Source organism: Humulus lupulus, chromosome 9 (assembly GCF_963169125.1).
Source record: "Humulus lupulus chromosome 9, drHumLupu1.1, whole genome shotgun sequence".
In the NCBI taxonomy this organism is placed as follows: Eukaryota; Viridiplantae; Streptophyta; class Magnoliopsida; order Rosales; family Cannabaceae; genus Humulus; species Humulus lupulus.
This window is the reverse complement of record NC_084801.1, coordinates 131,583,905-131,602,432: the sequence shown is the minus strand read 5'-3', so window position 1 is coordinate 131,602,432 and position 18,528 is coordinate 131,583,905.

Sequence of the window (18,528 nt, the reverse complement as noted above, 5' to 3'; positions counted from 1 at the left end):
CAGCAGGCTCAATTGAGGCCTAGGGAAAAAACTGGGAAAAACCGACCTGGGGGGTCTTCTCGAAACCCTGCTAGGAAGAACTTGGGAATAACCGAACTCCTAGCCTGGAGTGATAACCCAGAACCTGCCAGGAATAACCAGAGCCTGCTAGTAACAATCCAGAGCCTGCTCGGAATAACCCTGAGCCTGCCAGGTCAAACAATGGGAGGCTACGTCCCTCGCCATTTAGGCACCCTCCTTCATCGATTAGACATCCCTGTCCAGCACAGGGTGTACCTCAGCAAGTTCCCAGTGGGAACTGAGACAGAGACAAGGCATCTCAGAGGCCTTAACGGAAGTGCTATAAGTGGGAGTCGAGATAGAAGCCATCGGGCTTAGCCCGAGCATAGGGGTGAGCTCGAGCCCCACGGGGAGTGCATCAGGAACATAGACAACCCCAACCATCAGGGAGCCATATGTCAAAGTCATGAACAACCAGAATGAGAGTACATGTGGATAACCCACCTTGTAATCGAGCCCCACAACAGCAAAAGCCAAAGAGAAATATTAGCTTCCCTGATGGAAGTCAGGATTAGAGCAGGTCGGTGAGTGTGTATAACACTGGGCCTAGAAATTACAAGAACTATCAGAATGAGTATCCTGATCATCGAGATCACCTGAATTAGATTCGGGGGCAATCTAATCAGCCAAACCTGGACTTGCAGGCATACTTAAATACCCGGAGAGAGCCCTACAACCAATATATAGACATCAATATAACCATATGACGCGACAAGGAGCTGGAGTTCCTACGAACAATAAGCAGCTACCAGTAGTACAAGCCCCCCCTCAGATGGATTTGGTCCAAGAGAGAATCAACAAACTTGAGGAGGCATTCAGGCTCCTTCAAGAAGGGAAAAATAAAGAAAAGGCCTAAGATTGCGATGAGGATCTCGAGCTTTTTGCCCCATATCTCAAGTACACCATTTCCTAATGGTTTTAAAATACCCCACGTGGCACCCTACGATGGGACCATCGACCCAGGCAGCCACATAAGTACATTTAATATAGTAATACGAGCTAGTAATGCGGGTATGAAGCTTAGGTGTATGCTCTTTCCGACCATATTCACTGGACCAGCAAAGAATTGGTTCGACAAATTTCGAACACATTCGATCTAATCATTGGAATAATTATCCAGGGAATTCAAGAAACAGTTCCAAGCTGTGAAGAGCATCAAACCGAAGGTGTCCACATTGACCAATGTTAGGCAGTAGCCGAGTGAGTCATTGAAGGGCTACCTGGTGAGGTTCAATATAGAAGTAGCACAAGCTCGCAATGTTGATGACAGTGGTCATCTCTTGGTAGTACGAGTTGGAGTACTGCCAAAGAGTCCTCTTTGGGATGACATGCAGAGGAAGCCTGTGAGGATGATAGCCGAGTTGAATACTTAAGCTCAGAGGTTTGTCAATGTAGAAGATGCAAGGTTGGCACTTAAACTGACTCGTATGCCCATAATAACTACAACGACAAACATTAACTTAGCCACCACCTCGAATACACCCTCCACAGTGCGACCCTCAGGAGATAACCTTTCTAAAAGAAAGAAGAATGAATGGAGTAACTCAGAGGCTGATGGGGGTAAGAAAAAGAAAGGACATATATACTTCTCCATTTATATTGAGCTCATAGATACTCAGGATAATATATTTATCGCGAATGAAAATTAGGTCTCTTTTAGGCGACCTGATGCGATGTGACACCAGAAATCCAAGAAGGATTCAAACAAATTCTGCAGATTTCACAGGGATGTGGGTCACACTACTGATGAATGCAGGAAGTTAAAAGATGAGATCGAAGGATTGATCTCGATAGGCTACCTCGGGCAGTATGTTGAAAACCAAAATCCAGCCCAGACTACGTGACAAAAGGAGGCTCCGGCTCAACTTGCCCAGCAATCTGCAACCCCACATATGAGGAAGGAAAATCAGCCTCCCCCAATCCACGGAAAAGATGTAATAACCATCATGGGAGGACCACCCATTGCAGGGTTGGACAGGAACACCAAAAATAGGTATGTCTAGGAGCACAAAACAGGGGGTGGATCTCCCTATGATCCTGAACCACGAGCTCCAAAATAATAGAGGGTTGAATCCCAACCCATTATCTTCACCAAAGAGGACACTTCGCAAGTCCAATTTCCTCATAATGACCCTGTGGTTGTAACCTTCCAACTCGCCAATAAGAGGGTGCATCGAGTCCTGATTGATAACAGGAGTTTGGTCAACATCCTTTGTAGGGAAACCTTGGAAAAAATAGGACTGTCTATTCGAGACCTGAAGGTCTGTGCGACAACGTTGAATTGATTTTCAGGAGAGAGAATCGCCAGTACGAGGTCTATGGAGCTCCTAGTGACCTTGGGAGACTATCCGATCTCGATAACCAAAATATTGGAGTTCATCATAGTAGATACCCCATTCTCTTACAATATATTTCTCGGGAGACCAGCCCTGATTGGGCTAGGGGCAGTCAAATCTGTTAGGCACTTGGCCATAAAATTCAGAAACACCCACCGGTATTGGGACACTGAAAGGAGATACATTAGCAGCCCAATAGTGCTATAGCATCTCGATGAGGGGGAAGGGCAAAACTAGTGCGAAAGCACTAGTAATTATTGAGGAAATAAGCGAGGCGATATACGAGCTCAAAGAAGAGATTGACCCAAGGGTTGATGAGGACAGGGCCAATCTCGGATCAATTGAAGAGCTCAAAGATATTCAGCTTGATGAGAAGAATACCACCAAGGTGACGAAGATTGGGAAGAACCTCCCAAAGGGCGCGAGATAGCACTTAATTTACTTACTAAGGGAAAATAAGGATGTATTCACATGGTCACACTCAGATATGATTGGGATCAGTCCTGATATTATAAGCCATGCATTGAACATCATAAAAAACTTCCCTCCAAAACAATAGAAGAGGAGACTCCTTGACGACACGTGGAAGAAGGCCTTAAAAGAGGGAGGTCAAAAGACTAAAAGCAAATCAATTTATCCAAGATGCTTTCTACCCAAAATGGATAGCCAACCCAATTTTGGTCTCGAAGCCCAATGGCAAGTGGCAAACTTGCATTGACTATTTAGACCTCACAAGGCATGTCAAAAAGACTGTTTTCCCCTGCCTTGAATTGATCAGCTCGTGGATGCAACCTCGGGTCACGACATCATGTCATTCATGGACGCATATTCTAGATTTAACAAGATAGCCATGCATGGACCCGACCTGGAGCACACGAGCTTCATGATTGATAAAGGGTTGTATTGTTACAACGTGATGCCCTTTGGGCTCAAGAATGTCGAGGCTACGTATCAGAGACTGGTAAATAGAATGTTTGCTGAGCATATAGGAAACAACATGGAAGTGTATGTGGACGATATGCTGGTCAAGTCCAAGAAAAATTATAACCATGTTGATGATCTCGTCGAGTGTTTCGCTATACTTCGAAAGTGCAAGATGAGACTCTACCCACAAAAATGCTCATTCGAAGTATCATTGGGAAGTTTCTCAGATTTATAGTAAATGCTCGAGGCATAGAGGCAAACCCGGATAAGATAAAGGCCTTCATTGACATTCCTTCACCTTGAAAGCATAAAGATGTCCAGAGTCTAACTGGACGAATGGAGGCTTTAAGTACATTTGTCTCAAAATCTACGGACAGATGCCTACCATTCTTTAATCTTCTGAGAGGGGGAAAAAGTTCAAATGGTCAAATGAGTGCGAGCTCACTTTTCAGGCTCATAAAAAATATATCGCTGAGTCGCCTATCTTATCCAAGATAATCATAAGAGAAATATTGTACTTTTACCTCACTACGAACGAGCATGCAATTAGTGTAGTACTTGTTCATGAGGATAAGAAAGTACAAAAACCCATCTATTATGTAAGCAAAAGGTTACTGGGGCATAATTGAGGTATCCATTTATGGACAAACTCACATTGTGCTTAATACATGTATCCTGAAAACTCTGACCTTACTTCCAAGCACACCCCGTACATGTGCTGATTGATCAACTGTTGAGACAAGTATTGCTGAAACCTGAAACATCCAAAAGACTATTAGAATGGGCGGTCAAACTTGGGCAGTTCAAGATAACGTATCACCTGAGAACGATGATAAAGGGATAGGCCTTAGCTAACTTCATAGTTGAGTGTACCAGAATAAGCAACGAAGAAGTCGTAACCCCTGCCCGCGAGTTATGGAGACTTTACGTCGATGGATCCTCTAACGAGAACAGGTCAGGGGTAGGCGTTAACCTAATAACCCCATCAGGAAACATGTTTCACTCAGCCTTAAGGTTTGGCTTCGAGGCCTCAAATAACGAGGCTGAATATGAGGCACTATTAGCAGGGTTTCGAATAGCTTCCGAGCTAAAGGCAAAATCTATTCACTGCTATAGTGACTCTCAATTGGTTGTCAACTAGACCCTAGGAGAATACCAGGCTCAGGGAACTAAAATGGTAGCGTACCTAGAAAAGGTCAAAGCATCATTCAAACAATTGGAGTTCTACGTGATTGAGCAAGTTCCATGAGAACATAATTCAAATATAGACGCTCTAGCACGACTCACAACAACTAAGGAAGCTAATACACTTAATGTGGTACCAGTCAAATTTTTACCAGTACCGAGCTTAATCTAGCTTGAGAAAGTTGAAGTCAATATGATAGACTCACATCCTACCTGGATGATTCCTATAATCGACTACCTCAAAATCGAGAGCCTCCCAGCATACCGAAACGAGGCTAGAAAACTGATGTGCAAAAACCAAGATACACTATCTTGGAAGGGAGACTGTATAGAAGAGGATAATCCATGCCATTATTAAGATGTCTAACTCCACCTGAGGCTAGAAAGATTCTGGAAGAAATCCATAAAGGATTTTGTGGAGATCACACCGGAGGGCATAGTCTCTCAAAGAAGGTGATTAGGCAAGGATATTTTTGGCATACATTAAAAATAAAATTCGAGTATGTTAAACGCTGCAATAAATGTCAACAGTTTGCTTCAATCTCGCGAGCTCCACCAACCAAGCTCACCATGATGAGCTTCCCATGGCCATTCCCAGTATGGGGGATTGACCTCATAGGATCATTACCAATGGGACAAGGGGGAGTCAAATATGTTGTAGTTGTTGTTGATTACTTCACCAAATGGACTGAGGCCAAACCTCTAGCGAAAATCACCTCGACGAAAGTCTTGGACTTTGTGGTAAAATACATAATTTGCAGATATGAGATACCAAGGAAGATTATCTCAGATAATGGAACCCATTTCGATAGCGAGCTGTTTACACAGTTCTTTGAGAAAAATAGGATAATTAAGAATTTCTCCTCAGTAGCTCATCCACAAGAAAATGGCCAATTTGAAGTCATAAACAAGACTCTAAAGAGCTCCATTAAGAAAAGGCTCGACAAAGCTAAAGGAAGGTGGCCAGAACAATTACCAAAAGTCCCATGGGTGTACAGAACAATAGCTCGATCCTCAACTGGAAATACCTTTTTCTCCCTAGCCTACGACTGCAACGCATTGTTGCCCATTGAGGTCGAAATTCCAACAATCAGACACGAAGCATAGGACAAGACCTTAAACCAATCTCAGCTCGAGGAAACCTTAGACCTAATTGAAGAAAAATGAGAAGAAGCCCAACTTAAAAATGCTGCATACTAGCAAAGGCTTACAAGATACTTCAATAAAAGGGTTCGAGACAAACACTTTGGATTGGGAGATTTGGTGCTTAGGCATGTATTTTTGGCCACATGAGAGCCCTCTGCAGGCGTGCTGGGGCCTAATTGGGAGGCACCTTACATATTTGAATCCATCATTTGACCTGGAGTGTACAAATTAGCGAGATTGAATGGAGAATTGGTTCCACGAGCTTGGAACGGTGAACATCTACGACCTTATTACCAGTGATGTAGGAATGAGGTTTATTTAGTTGTAACAATGCTTGTATTTATTTTTTCCTTTTCATTAATAAAGCATTATTTATTATTCCAAGATTTCAGAATCATAGGAAATTAAGGGGGCATACGTGGCATACAATCATACCATAGGCTAAAAAATATAGCATCAACAAAAATAAAATTAATTACAGTGGATGGATTACTAACCAAACACAAATTCAACAAGTTTGTGATAAACCAGCAAAAACTAATCGACACAATTAAAAGTTGGAATTCTAGATAAACCAACAATATTCATAAGTCGAGACAGAGCTGGAATTTTTTGCAAAAAAGTTTCGACCTCACAACCTTGAGACCATACTTGAGGATGAGGAAAAGTTACTATATTTAAGCAAGAAATAACTAGACTAATGAGACTACACGTCGATAAGTATTTTTAAAGGCGAAAATGCATGGTATAGGTAGTATTCGAACTCGAATATAATGAGGTCAAAATTGTACAGTAGAACGAACTATGTATGAATATATAGAAGTGCAACCCTAAGCACGACATTGTATTTGTATAAATAAACAAATATAAAAGCAAGTACTTAGTAGCATGCTCAAAATATTTCGGACCTAAAATATGATGTATAATATTAAGGAAAAGCGTTAAAGGTAGATAATGTGCAAAAATGTTTTCAAACTGGAAACTTAAAAGCTTTAAAATTACCATTAAAATATAAGCATTCATCAGATAACTCAAACCTGAGTTATGATTGTCTTTTCCCTAAGGGCATCAAAAATTATAATTACAAAAAAAAAAAATTGTATGGGTCGTAGCCCATGTGTTGGTATTCATTGATTGACAGCTCTGGCATCCACCGATCCAACTTGTTCCATAGCCTTCGCAGCCTTCGCAACCTTCTAAGCTTCAAGCTTGGCTTCTTCCTCTTCCAATCCAGCTTGCCACCTATTAACATACTCATTCTCCTTGATGGACATGAAACTGGCATCGAGGTCAGGATTTGTTGCCCAGGTGTGATACATCACCATGTCGAAAACATTGTCCTTCTTGGTCTTGAATTCCTTAAAGTGACAAGATTTCTTACTCTCTATGAACTTGAAAGTTGTCTTCTTGTCCTCCTTAAGCTTGGCATTCAGTTCTTGGACTCTCTTAAGCTCCATGTCCTTAGCCTCCAACTCTTGTCGAGCCTTCTTAAGGTCTTCTTCTGCCTTGAGGTGTGCCTCCTTTGCACTTTAAGCATGCACCTTGCTCATTGCGACCTCGCAATTCGAGACATAGTTGTGCTCGACGATGGCTACGAAGGCTTGCAATCAAAAACATATGTTAAGAGTAAAGAAAAAAAGAACTGGCATTACAACATGGAGTTTATCATTTCTCAAGGAAAAAATTATTGAGGAAAGAAACTCTCTACTCTTGTTGAAAAGGGTGTTGGCATTCTCACATCTTTTTAAGAACTCGCATTGGCCCACGCAGGTCAAGGCGTCAAAATGGAGTTGAACTTTGGGAGTACTGGTGGCATTGTTGACCACGAACTCGGGGACATAGGTCGAGACAATGAGTTTGCAGTCTCAGTTTGGAGAGTGGGAGGGGTGAGTTTTCTTGAGTTGACTCGAAGGAGGAAGAGAAATAACCTCCGGATGCACCTGAGGAACAGTGACAAGGCCTGACTTGGCATGCTTCGAGGCCAACGGGGATGTCTGGAATCTTTTGGTGACCTTGGAAGAATGGGCTCCCTTTAAGGAGACCCGATTTTTCTTGAACCCCCTGGATGGGGTGGGCTGACTGAGAATATTGTCAAGGTCTGAATCCATCTTGCCTAAAAAAAACATTAAAGGTTTATTATGTTTGAGAAAAAAACTTAAATGTTGAAACTTCTAAGTAAAAGAAACCTAACTGGAAGACTCCTTCGAGCTTGAGCTCGGGGACCAGGAAATCCCTTTCTCTTCAGATGATTCTAAGGGGGTTCCCTCTCAATATGTAGGGGACATCCTCGATAAGTCCCTATAATCGTTAGTCCTGTACTAGACTGCTATCCCTTCCCAATATTCATTTATGTTATACATGGTTTGGTATCTCCTTAACCAACTATAAAACTTATGCACCTTAAGATATACCCCCGACCAGGTCACAAAACTATTTCAAGGATCTTTAAAAAGGTCTACGACGTTGGGCTCTTGTTGAAGAAGGGTTGGAGACCACATGGATAGGTCTAGCACAAATTTACCTCTGTCAGACGAGCTCGGAGATGCCTCATCTTGTGCTTTAGTTCCTGAGCATGAAGGTTCGACTAAGAGGGTAATGAAGGCCTGAGAGTGTGAGCTTGAGTGCTTCTTTTTAGAGGTAAGGTTGGAAGTCGGTACTGGGACGTCTTCCCATCTCGCAAACTTACGAATCCCAGTGTCATCTGTACACTCACCTTCACCCAAGAGACCGCATTGTCAAAGCTTGTCCTCGTGAATGAGATAGTTTAGGGATTGTCGACCGTACGTGAGCTTTAGAATCTCGTCCCTATGGTCTTTCATGAACTTTTATGGGTTATGGGCGGTGGTAGTTGGCTGCATAGTTAATTTGAATGAGCATTTTGAGCTCGAAGTGAAAAAAATAGTAAACTACTACAGAATACTTACGGATCCGTTGAAACGAGTAGAATCTGGACGTATCGAGACCATCTGTCCAGAATAAGATGTTCTTGAAGTTGGGAGGATGGTTAGTGATGTCCTTAAACATCATTCTACCTTGGGGTAGCTCAACAGATAGTAAAAGCCATCCCCACTGTGAACTTGGGAAGGATTGCTTTTAAGGCAAAAGAGATATAGGATATCGCGTGCCGAGAGTCCATCCCATTTCTGCTTATGGTATAGCGACCTCAGTGCTACGAAGACTCTGTATGACTTGGGCTCGAGCTAGAATGAGGCAATATCGACGTAGTCGATAAAATTCTGAAAATAGTCTTTTAGAGGCAGTAACGCCCCAGGACGCATTTGGTCGCGACTCCAGGCCGCGAACTTCATTTTTTCTCTGGGGTGTTTTCACCTAGAGCAAAGCAGCTCCTTTCGTTGGAGTTGGGGGCCGACACACCAACTTATCGGATAGCTTTAGTCTGTGATAGGGCAGGATTTCTGAAATCTATCTGGTGGATGTGATGAAACTCTGGTAATGTTCACCCTCGAAGAAAGAGCTCTCCAAGGCCAGGGCGGAAGGGGATTTGGAGGCTGAGTTTTTAGTTAATTGGTTCGATGTACTCACCGTGACTTCAAAGGAGAATTCACCTGGGGAAAATGCTATGGTGATCTTACACTTGGGATCTAGTGGAACTGGTCGGACCTTGGGGTCTGGGTCAGGATAAAGGGCAAATCGTAATCTCCTTCTTTTCCCCTCTTTGACCTTGTCAATCTAAGGGCAAAGGACGTGTCCAGAGAAAAGAGTACTCGAGTATTCTCCATATTCAATCCCCCAAAGACACGTGTCCACACTCAAGTGTGGTAGGTAGGCACATTTCCCAAAAGTGGAGTTCAAAAGTTTCCTTCTCATAGGATTCGAACCAACACTTTTTAAGGGGCAAAACATTACACCCAAATTTTGAGAATAAATAAATAAGCATTATACTTGTGCGAATTGTCACGAGGTTCTAGATTTGCCATTAGCACTAGAGCGTGAGTTGCAGGCTCGAAGGAATTAACATTCTCTGAGGGATGAGCTCGACAGACTGATCAAGTGAGGAGGAGGCGACAACTGGAATGGTGAGCTTGAGGCTATATGTGATCTCGAAAGTGCGTTGAAGCAATGTTCAAGCTCGATGATGCATTAAACACACACGGAAAAGCTATTAGGAAATTCCTATTTCTTTTGGGATTAGTGAAGACCATGTGTTAAATCCCTATTTTTGTGGGATCTTTATTTAAATAATGCATTTAAGTTGTATTATTATTATTCAAATATTCATTTGAATTTAAATACGCATTGTAACCTCCCTAAAATTGGGGAAGATATTCTTGTAAACGAGTTTATAGATAGCTTGGATTTGGTCATTTGTACTCACACACAATCTTGTATTGAGAAATACTCTGCAAAATTGCTCTCGCTTGAAGCTTTCACGCAGAGTTCATAATAAAAGCTACTCGTGGACATAGGATGATTTTAACTACTGAACCGCGTAAAAATCTCTCTTTTTTTTTTCTTTCTAATTAATTGTTTATTCCTCTGCATAATTAAGTTGCCGAAAATTTGTGTCAAGAGTAACCCAATTAAATTCATTAAGAAGAGCGATGATCTCATCATCAATTGCCTTAACCCTAATCTCATTATGGTTAATTTTACAATTATCATATCTCACATGGTGATCAATAATTTGACAAACAAGACAAGTATAACAATAACCCTTGAATTGTTCATTAACATTCACTATTGTACTTTTAATATAAGCAATAAACTCAAACTCACAAAAATATGGTAGTAAACACATTTCATTCAAATTCATGAAATCTACACAATTAGAAATAAGGAATTTGATGATACCAATCTCTTTAAGAATGTAATCTCATTGAGTTGTCTCATCCTTTGTTGATGAGGACTTTGAATCCATATCCACATTCATGTAGCACATATCCAAATAAAGTTTTTTTTTTTGTCTCCCATGGTTGTGTGTTCAACACAAACCAAATCTTCAAGCAAGAATTTGATTGTAGATTATGCAAAATACAAAAAAGAAAGTAATTAGAAACTAGAGATTTCGATTGTTGGGAATTTATGGCTTTACACTTTCTTAATCAACAATGCATAATAGGAATAGTTCAATATTACAAACCCTAGATGCTAGTCAAGAACCTTATTCAAAGTATGAATGAAAATCTTGTTAATCAAAGAATTATATTCATAATATGAATGCAAATCTTGATAATAAAGGATTAAGTGATTATAAGATAAACTTAGAAATATTTAATCATCGATACTAACAACATAAACACAATAGAATGGCACAAATACAAAGTTAGGGTTTAGAGAGATACAACATTTAATTTGCGCAACTTGAAACTTGGGGAACATCTAAGGCTTATACACAATAAGTATACTGTTGTCCAAAATCTTTATTCCAAGCCTTCCCTTATTGCTTGAAACTTCACCAAGATAGAATGAGATTTGGGATTGAATAATCCTTTGAAACTCATTAATTCAAGAAATACTTGGTGAGTTCCTTGGAGAAAACTTATGAACTTTGAGAGCTAGAGAGTTGAAAAGTGTGATAAAGGTTTTTCAACTCTAATAACCCTTATTTATAGTGTAGGTACTATCATTAAGTCTAACAAATAAATTAGAGCGTTTAAACACATCATTTGGAGCAAAGTCACGTATTTGTATGGTCAGGTATGGACCGCCCAAGCGATGCGTCCCCACCCAGCAGGCGATGCATCGCCTGTTGGGGGATTTTTCCTCCTAGGCACTTTTAGGCGATGTGTCGCCTCCCACAGGTGATGCAACACATATGCCTCTATTTTTAACGCCCTGAGCATGACCCCAAAATGTCTCAAAACTTTTTGGGAATGTTTAGATACCTTATTGTATCACTTTGGATCCATAAAAGTCACTTTCAGATGCCTACTACACAATCTCATGTTTTCACTACAACTTAACTGAAAACCATTAAGTGTTTTGCACCTCATCGTGTAAACATCTTAACCATTATATTTAACCAATATAAACAGTCCCAAGATATTTCCTAGTCAAGGGAATCCTCTACAGGTGAGGTCATTCCATGCCTTTGCTTAGGTGTGAATCACCAGAGGAGGCCCAAGCTATCCTAAAGGAAGTTCATGAGGGATTTTGTGGAGATCACGTTGGAGGCAAAATCTAGCCATGTAGATACTCAGGCAGGGTTATTTCTTGCCAACCATGAAGAAATACTCGACCTCGTATGTTTATAAGTGTGATAAATGCCAGCATTTCTCGACAATAGCTCGGGTTGCACCTGTCGAGCTTACCATGATCTCCTTGCCATGGTTGTTTGCCATCTGGGAATAGATTTGATTGGATCGTTACCAATGGGGAAAGGAGAAGTTTGCTATGATGTGGTCAATGTGGACTACTTCACAAAGTGGGTTGAATCTGAACCATTGGCTACAATAACCTCAAAAAGAGTACTTGATTTCGTTATAAGGAACATAATTTGTCGTTGTGGACTCCCAAGGAAAATTATATGAGATAATGAGACTTAGTTCAACAACGATCTACTCACAAACTTTGTGAAAAGTACAGGGTTATCAAGAGTTTCTCATCAGGTGGCATATACATAGGCTAACAGATAGGTGGAGGCGGTAAATAAAACCCTAAAGGTGAACTTAGAAAAGAGGTTGGAGGACGCTAAAGGGTTGTGGCCCGAACAGCTCCCGCAAGTACTTTGGGCGTATAGAACCTCTCACCGCACGTCTACTGGTCATACAACGTTCTCATTAACTTTTGGAAGTAAAGCAATGCTCCCAGTCGAAGCCCTAGTGATATCACACAGGTAAAGGACTTTCAACTAGGAACACAACCACGACCTACAATAAGCATGTCTAGATCTAATTGAGGAACACTGAAAAGAATCACAGATTCAGCTCGCGCATTACCAACAGAAAGTAACTGGGTACTTCAACTCAAAAGTTAAAGAAAGGAAGCTCGAGTTAGGAGATCTAGTATTGACTTGGAAAATAAAGACCATAAAGATGGTGTACTAGGACCAAACTGGGAAGGACCTTTCAGATTGTGGAAATTCTTGGAGAAGGAACATTCAAATTAGTTTGATTAAACAAAGGAGTTTTGCGAACTTGGAACGCATTTCATTTGAGGAAATATCACCAGTGAGTGCTTAGTACGAGTTTTATTTTTATGTCTAATTTTAAGGCTTACTTATAAAAACCATTTCTTTTTAGCTTCTTTTTATTTAATAAAATAACTACAATGGTTGCTGTGTAGCTTAAACATGGTACCAAATTTCTCAATATTTTATGTTATCACCCTATAAAAGCGACCTAGAATATTCATAAATTCATATTGCTTGGGGGGCAGTTACCCGTGATGATAATTTTTTAGTCTTTGAAATTCTATAACTTAGATTTTGGAAGTGAAAAATTGGTAGCTTCAAAAAACCTGAGATTTCATAATAATTTTGAATTTAACAAAGTTAAACAAGAAAATTCAAAGCAATAAAACCCTTGAATGAACCAGGTACAAGGCCTGAATATTAACAGGTATGCTATTAAGCTATTAAAATCCTGGATATAACCTGGTATACAATCTTAGAACTAACTGGTGAGCTATTAAGCACGAAATTCTGAAAAATACATCGATCTAAAATAATTCCTTATAACTACGCATGTATATAAAATTAAAAAAAAATTGAAAAAAATACAATATAGTAGAAGGGAAGTGTATAAAAATATGAGAAATTTGAATTTAGAATGAGGATATTAACCTCGAGTAAAGCCAAAATGGAAAATTGTTTTGGACTTCAACGACAAATTACAAGGGGGGGGGGGGGGGGGGTTAATAATCCCCCCCAAAAAAAAAGATTCCTCATCCCTGAGCTCCAACAACTCGCCCTTGAGAGGACACCTCATCGTCACCGCCATCTTCAGCAGCTACGGAGGTGTCTACTGTCTCTGAGGTCTCTTTGGGCAAGAAATCTTTGAATTTGGTGTGGTAACGATTCCACAGTTCTGCCTCAAAAAAATGAGAAGTTTCCCTCTTGGTTGAAGCACCAAACTTTTTAGAATATATCTTCCATGATTTAATTTATCTTGGCCTCGTGGCCATCAACCTTATGGAGGTTGTGAACCCTGGCATGGAGTTGGTCCCGAGTTTTGATCACTTTGAGGGCTTGCTCCTTTGTACTCTTCTCATTGGCTCGAGCTATGTTAAGATTTGCCTGGAGTTTGGCGCACACCTCTCCAAGTTGGGAGTTAGCATCCTCAAGCTGTTTGCACTTATCTTTGGCCTTCTCCACCCCAACAATAATCTTGGCCCCAGTTTGGATCTGGGCTAGGAGTACCTTTCAATAAAAACAGCCAAAAATTGTACCAAGTATGGGATAAGTGAAGAAAAATCATATGAGGTGAAAAATTATAGTCAAATCCATCCCAGAGATGATTTCATCATGTCTTGAGGAGTTGAGTCCTCTATTTTCTCCACCTAGTGTATGGTCCCACCACGTCACTAGTTAAGGCCTGCATTGGACACCGGAGACGGGCTGGAAATATACCCACCTCCACGTGAGGATCTAGGACAGAGGTTAGAGAAGTAGCTAGAGGAGGAGTGTCTTTGACCATGAGCATGGTCTCCTTTTAAGTTCGTTGCCCTTAGGCTAGGCCCCTGAAGAAGAACCTCCAGCCCCAGTTACACTCTTCTTTATTAGTCTTTACTTTTTGATGGCGGGGCAGGAGCTTGTGATGGCTGCCATCAAGTCGCTTGTGTTTTCCTTTGAAAAGTAACCAAGAGAAGATAAACTTTAGTCAAACTTGAAAAAGAACAAATAAAGAAGAGAATCCTACCATTCGAGCTAAAGGAGGAGACTATAATAATCAAACCTGGAGTAAGGATCGAGATAACTAATGGAGGGCTGGCTAGTTCTTAGATAATTGGGGTTAGAGGAGATTCTAACAAGATAATCCCAGACATGATTTTAGACTCGAGCTCATCATGTGAGCTAGGGTCAAACTCTAGATGCGTAGAGACATGAAAAAGTGACCCAGGGACCAAAGGTATACCGGGAGGGATAAATGTGTCGTATTGCTAAAAAATGGCACTCCTAATGTGTAAGGTGTTATCTACACCTATCATCATTTTAGGGAGACTCAGGTCGTGAAGGGGAACTAAAAGATTGACACAATGTTGGATGATGACATTTTCATCTAGATCCTCAGGATGTCTGGTCATGTTCTTCCTTGGGACATGCCGAGCTAGCATGAAGCTGACAGTAGCTTGATTAATATTAGTTCCATCGTTACCTTGATCAAAGGTGCTAGTTGCTACCCCCGATTAAGCCCGACCTGGGTCATCACTCAGACCGCCCTGAGAAGGGGGTCTACGCACCAAAGGTGCGACCTCTTCTTCCTCCTTGACCTCCTCAACAATGGCAAGGGCCCTCTTTTTTGGAGAGCCCTGAGGTCAGAATGCAAGATATTGGTCGTCTCCGATCAGCTTGTAAGCAAACATATTTGCGTCTATTATTATTACTCCCTAATCTTTTTCATCGGAAAGGACAGAGGTGAGCTTTAGGTATTGGTCCTTTTGTACCATAGAAGCTTCAGATGTTTTATAGATGGATGCATAAACAAATAACACGTTAAAAATAGTGAGTATTGTGAAGCCGGAAAAAATACTTACAAAATCGTCAAGGTAAAGATACATACAAGATCGGTTGAAGTATCTATATTTACAGGTCGCAAACCCATTCTACATAAAGAACATATCCTTGAAATAGTTTGGATGACTTGGGAGCTCGATGATAGTGGCAGACTTGGAAACCAAGTGAGGTAGTAGAACCCACTCCTCTAGTTTTGGTGTTGGGGTTGGCCTTAAGGCAGAAAAAGTAAAGTATATCCTATGGGGTAGGATCCCCCCATTCAATTTTAAGAAATGAAAATTTTAACCTCGTGAGGATGCGATATGCTTTTGGGGGAAGCTAAAACGGAGTTAGTTTCATGTAATTCAGAAAATTTGAAAAGTACGTGCTCAATGGTAAAAAAAAGCCCCGCATTTAGGTGCCCGTCACTCCAAGCCCCAAAGTTATCTTCTACGGGAGTGCAACTCCACTCCCCTTAAAATGTTGGGCGGGCATAAAACTTTGAGTCCATATGAATTCCACAGCCCTCCATTATGGCATTCACCCGAGCATGGAGGCTATCCTAGACACGATCTACTCGGCTTCGTTAAAGCTATCGGTGGATACCTCGACTTCGATTTCCACCACTGGGCCAAAGTGGGGAATGGGGGTCTCCGCGAATTTCTGCCTCGAGAGGAAGAGCCAGCTACATTCTTGGATTGACTCATTATGATAAAAATATAATTTAGCTCGCCTTGGCATAGAACAATACTAACTCTTAATGGGCGACCTAAGGATACAACTCTGGGATAAGGTTCAAAATATCAAGTAAATTGGTCATGATTAATAACCAGGGGTAAATTACTGGATAACTTAACCTAAATATTTGGATAAGAATCAAATCCTACGAGCTGGAAAATCCTACGGACTAAGATTCCTATACAAGCTAGCGCGGGTATGCAACCCATGTTCATGGATTCACGCAGGCCCCTAATTCATGCACCTTTCCACTGGGAGGTACTATCATCTTAGAAATCGGGTGCCAGAAGTTTAGTTTTGGAAAACAATTTTAATGCTAAACCACTCAAGAAACGTGGCCTCTAAGCTACCCAGTTTTGGGGTTAGAAACCTAGAAATTACCCTAAAAAGTAGCCTAATTTGTTCTTGATTTGAACCCCAAAAACCCTTAAAAGGCCCAAAATACTTGTCTATTTCATTCTCCCAGTACCCTTACCTCACCAAACCAATACTCTTTCTTTGTCAATTAATATACAAGCCAAAACTCTCAGATAGAACGAGTGCGTGAAATAGTAATGGTACAGAAACAAAATATAGCCAAATTAAGAAAGAGGATAAATTTGCAGCGAAGAAGTAGAGATCACTTATAGTCGATGAATGTTTCAGTTGAAGAGTGAAACTCAAAGATTTGAAGATATCGAGATGTTGAATCGAGAGAATGGTTACCAGAAAGCTTCGAAAAAATGAGAGAGAATGTGAGAATTTTTTGCGAATAATGAAAAGGTGGCAAGGGTCAATCTAGAAGGCTTATATATAGACTAAGCCTAGGGGAGATCTAGAGTCGTTCGATCAAAGAAATTTTTGATCAAATGGCCAAAATTAAATAGATAAAACGATGACAAAAAGGTGACAAGACAACTGTGAGTGTACTCGAGAACCCGACTAGACGCCTATAAAAATGATACATGTGTCCAATACTTGAGAGGGTAGGTGGGCACATTTCCTATGACAGAAGTGGAAAAGCTTCTACTATGTATTTTAAAAGTAAGGGTGACGTCATACACGAGTAGAGACTTGGGGGCAAATATTTTATTTGAAAAATACGAGCTAACATGACCTATTTGCAGTACAGTTGGCAAACAGTTAATGAAGATTACTCATAATCCTAAGAACGCATTACAAGTTCCCAAACGAGTAGTTCGAGCCAAGCCCATGTCTCCAAGGAGATCGCCTAGTAGGATCCTTAGGTCGCATAGTTGTTATGATTGGTTAAATACAAAGGATAAGTGTTGTTATACAAGCTAGGTGTAAAACACTTAGTGAATTTCACCTAGTGAAGATGTGAAATTTGAGTTTCAATTGTAGGCACTTAAAAACTGTGTTTTGGGGTCCAAATTGATACATGGAGGTATCTAAGGATCCCCAAAAATTTTGGTAGAATTTGAAGCAATTCTAGGCTTGTTCAATTCTATTTCCTCTTAGAAAAATCCTCAAGCATCAATGGTGCGCTAGGAAATAGAGAATTAGGGCAGCTATACAAATAGTGTATAAGTCTTTGGTTGTGTTTTTGCAAGGATGAAGAAGAAGTTCAAAGTGGTGGTTCAACAAGGGTTTGCAACATCTAAACTATAATTCTCATAGTATGTCAAGAATAATTTTGTGTAGATTCTAAATATTGTGGTGGTGTAATCTCACTCTCCCTCAAGATTCTAATTCTTTATTAGCTAAGATACGATATCATGGAAGAATCTAACTCCTTTTTGGCTTTGAAGTTCATGACTCATGACTTTGTTAGGTTGGATAGATTTGATGGAACTAACTTTGTTCATTGTCAAGATAAGATTAGGTTTTTGCTAATCACTCTCAAGGTTTTCTATGTCTTGGATAAAGACCTAAATCCCATGGAACCCACCAAAGAAGATGACAATTAAGAAGTCATCAAAGAAAAAAAGAATTGCAAAGAAGATGAGTTGATATGTAGGGGTCACATCCTCAATGCACTTTCGAACCGACTATATGATCTCTACACAAACACCAAGACCGCAAAGGGGATTTGGGAAGCTTTAGAGAAAAGGTACAAAGCGGAAGAAGAAGGTACAAAGAAATTCTTTATTACTCAATATATTGAATTTAAGTTTTATGATATAAAACTCCTTCTCCCCCAAATACTTGAATTACAAATTATTGTGAACAAGTTGTCTACACTCAATATTGTGTTGCTGAAGTAATTCTTTGTTGGTGCCATAATAGCCAAGTTGCCTCCACTTGGAGGGGCTATAGGAAGAATATCCTCCTTAAGAATAAAGAGATTTCATAGGAGGAAATCCTCAAACACTTGAGGATTGACTTGAGGATTGAGGAGGAATCTCACTCTAGATATAGGAATGAGGAGGAGTCTAATTGTGAGACTTTAAAGGCCAATGTGGTGACAAGGGCAAAGAAATTGGCAAGAATAAAGTCAAGGGTCAAATACCCTTAGGGCCTAACAAGAATGATGGAAAATTCAAAAGTTCCAAGGGACCTTGCTTTGTGTGTGGCAATAATGGT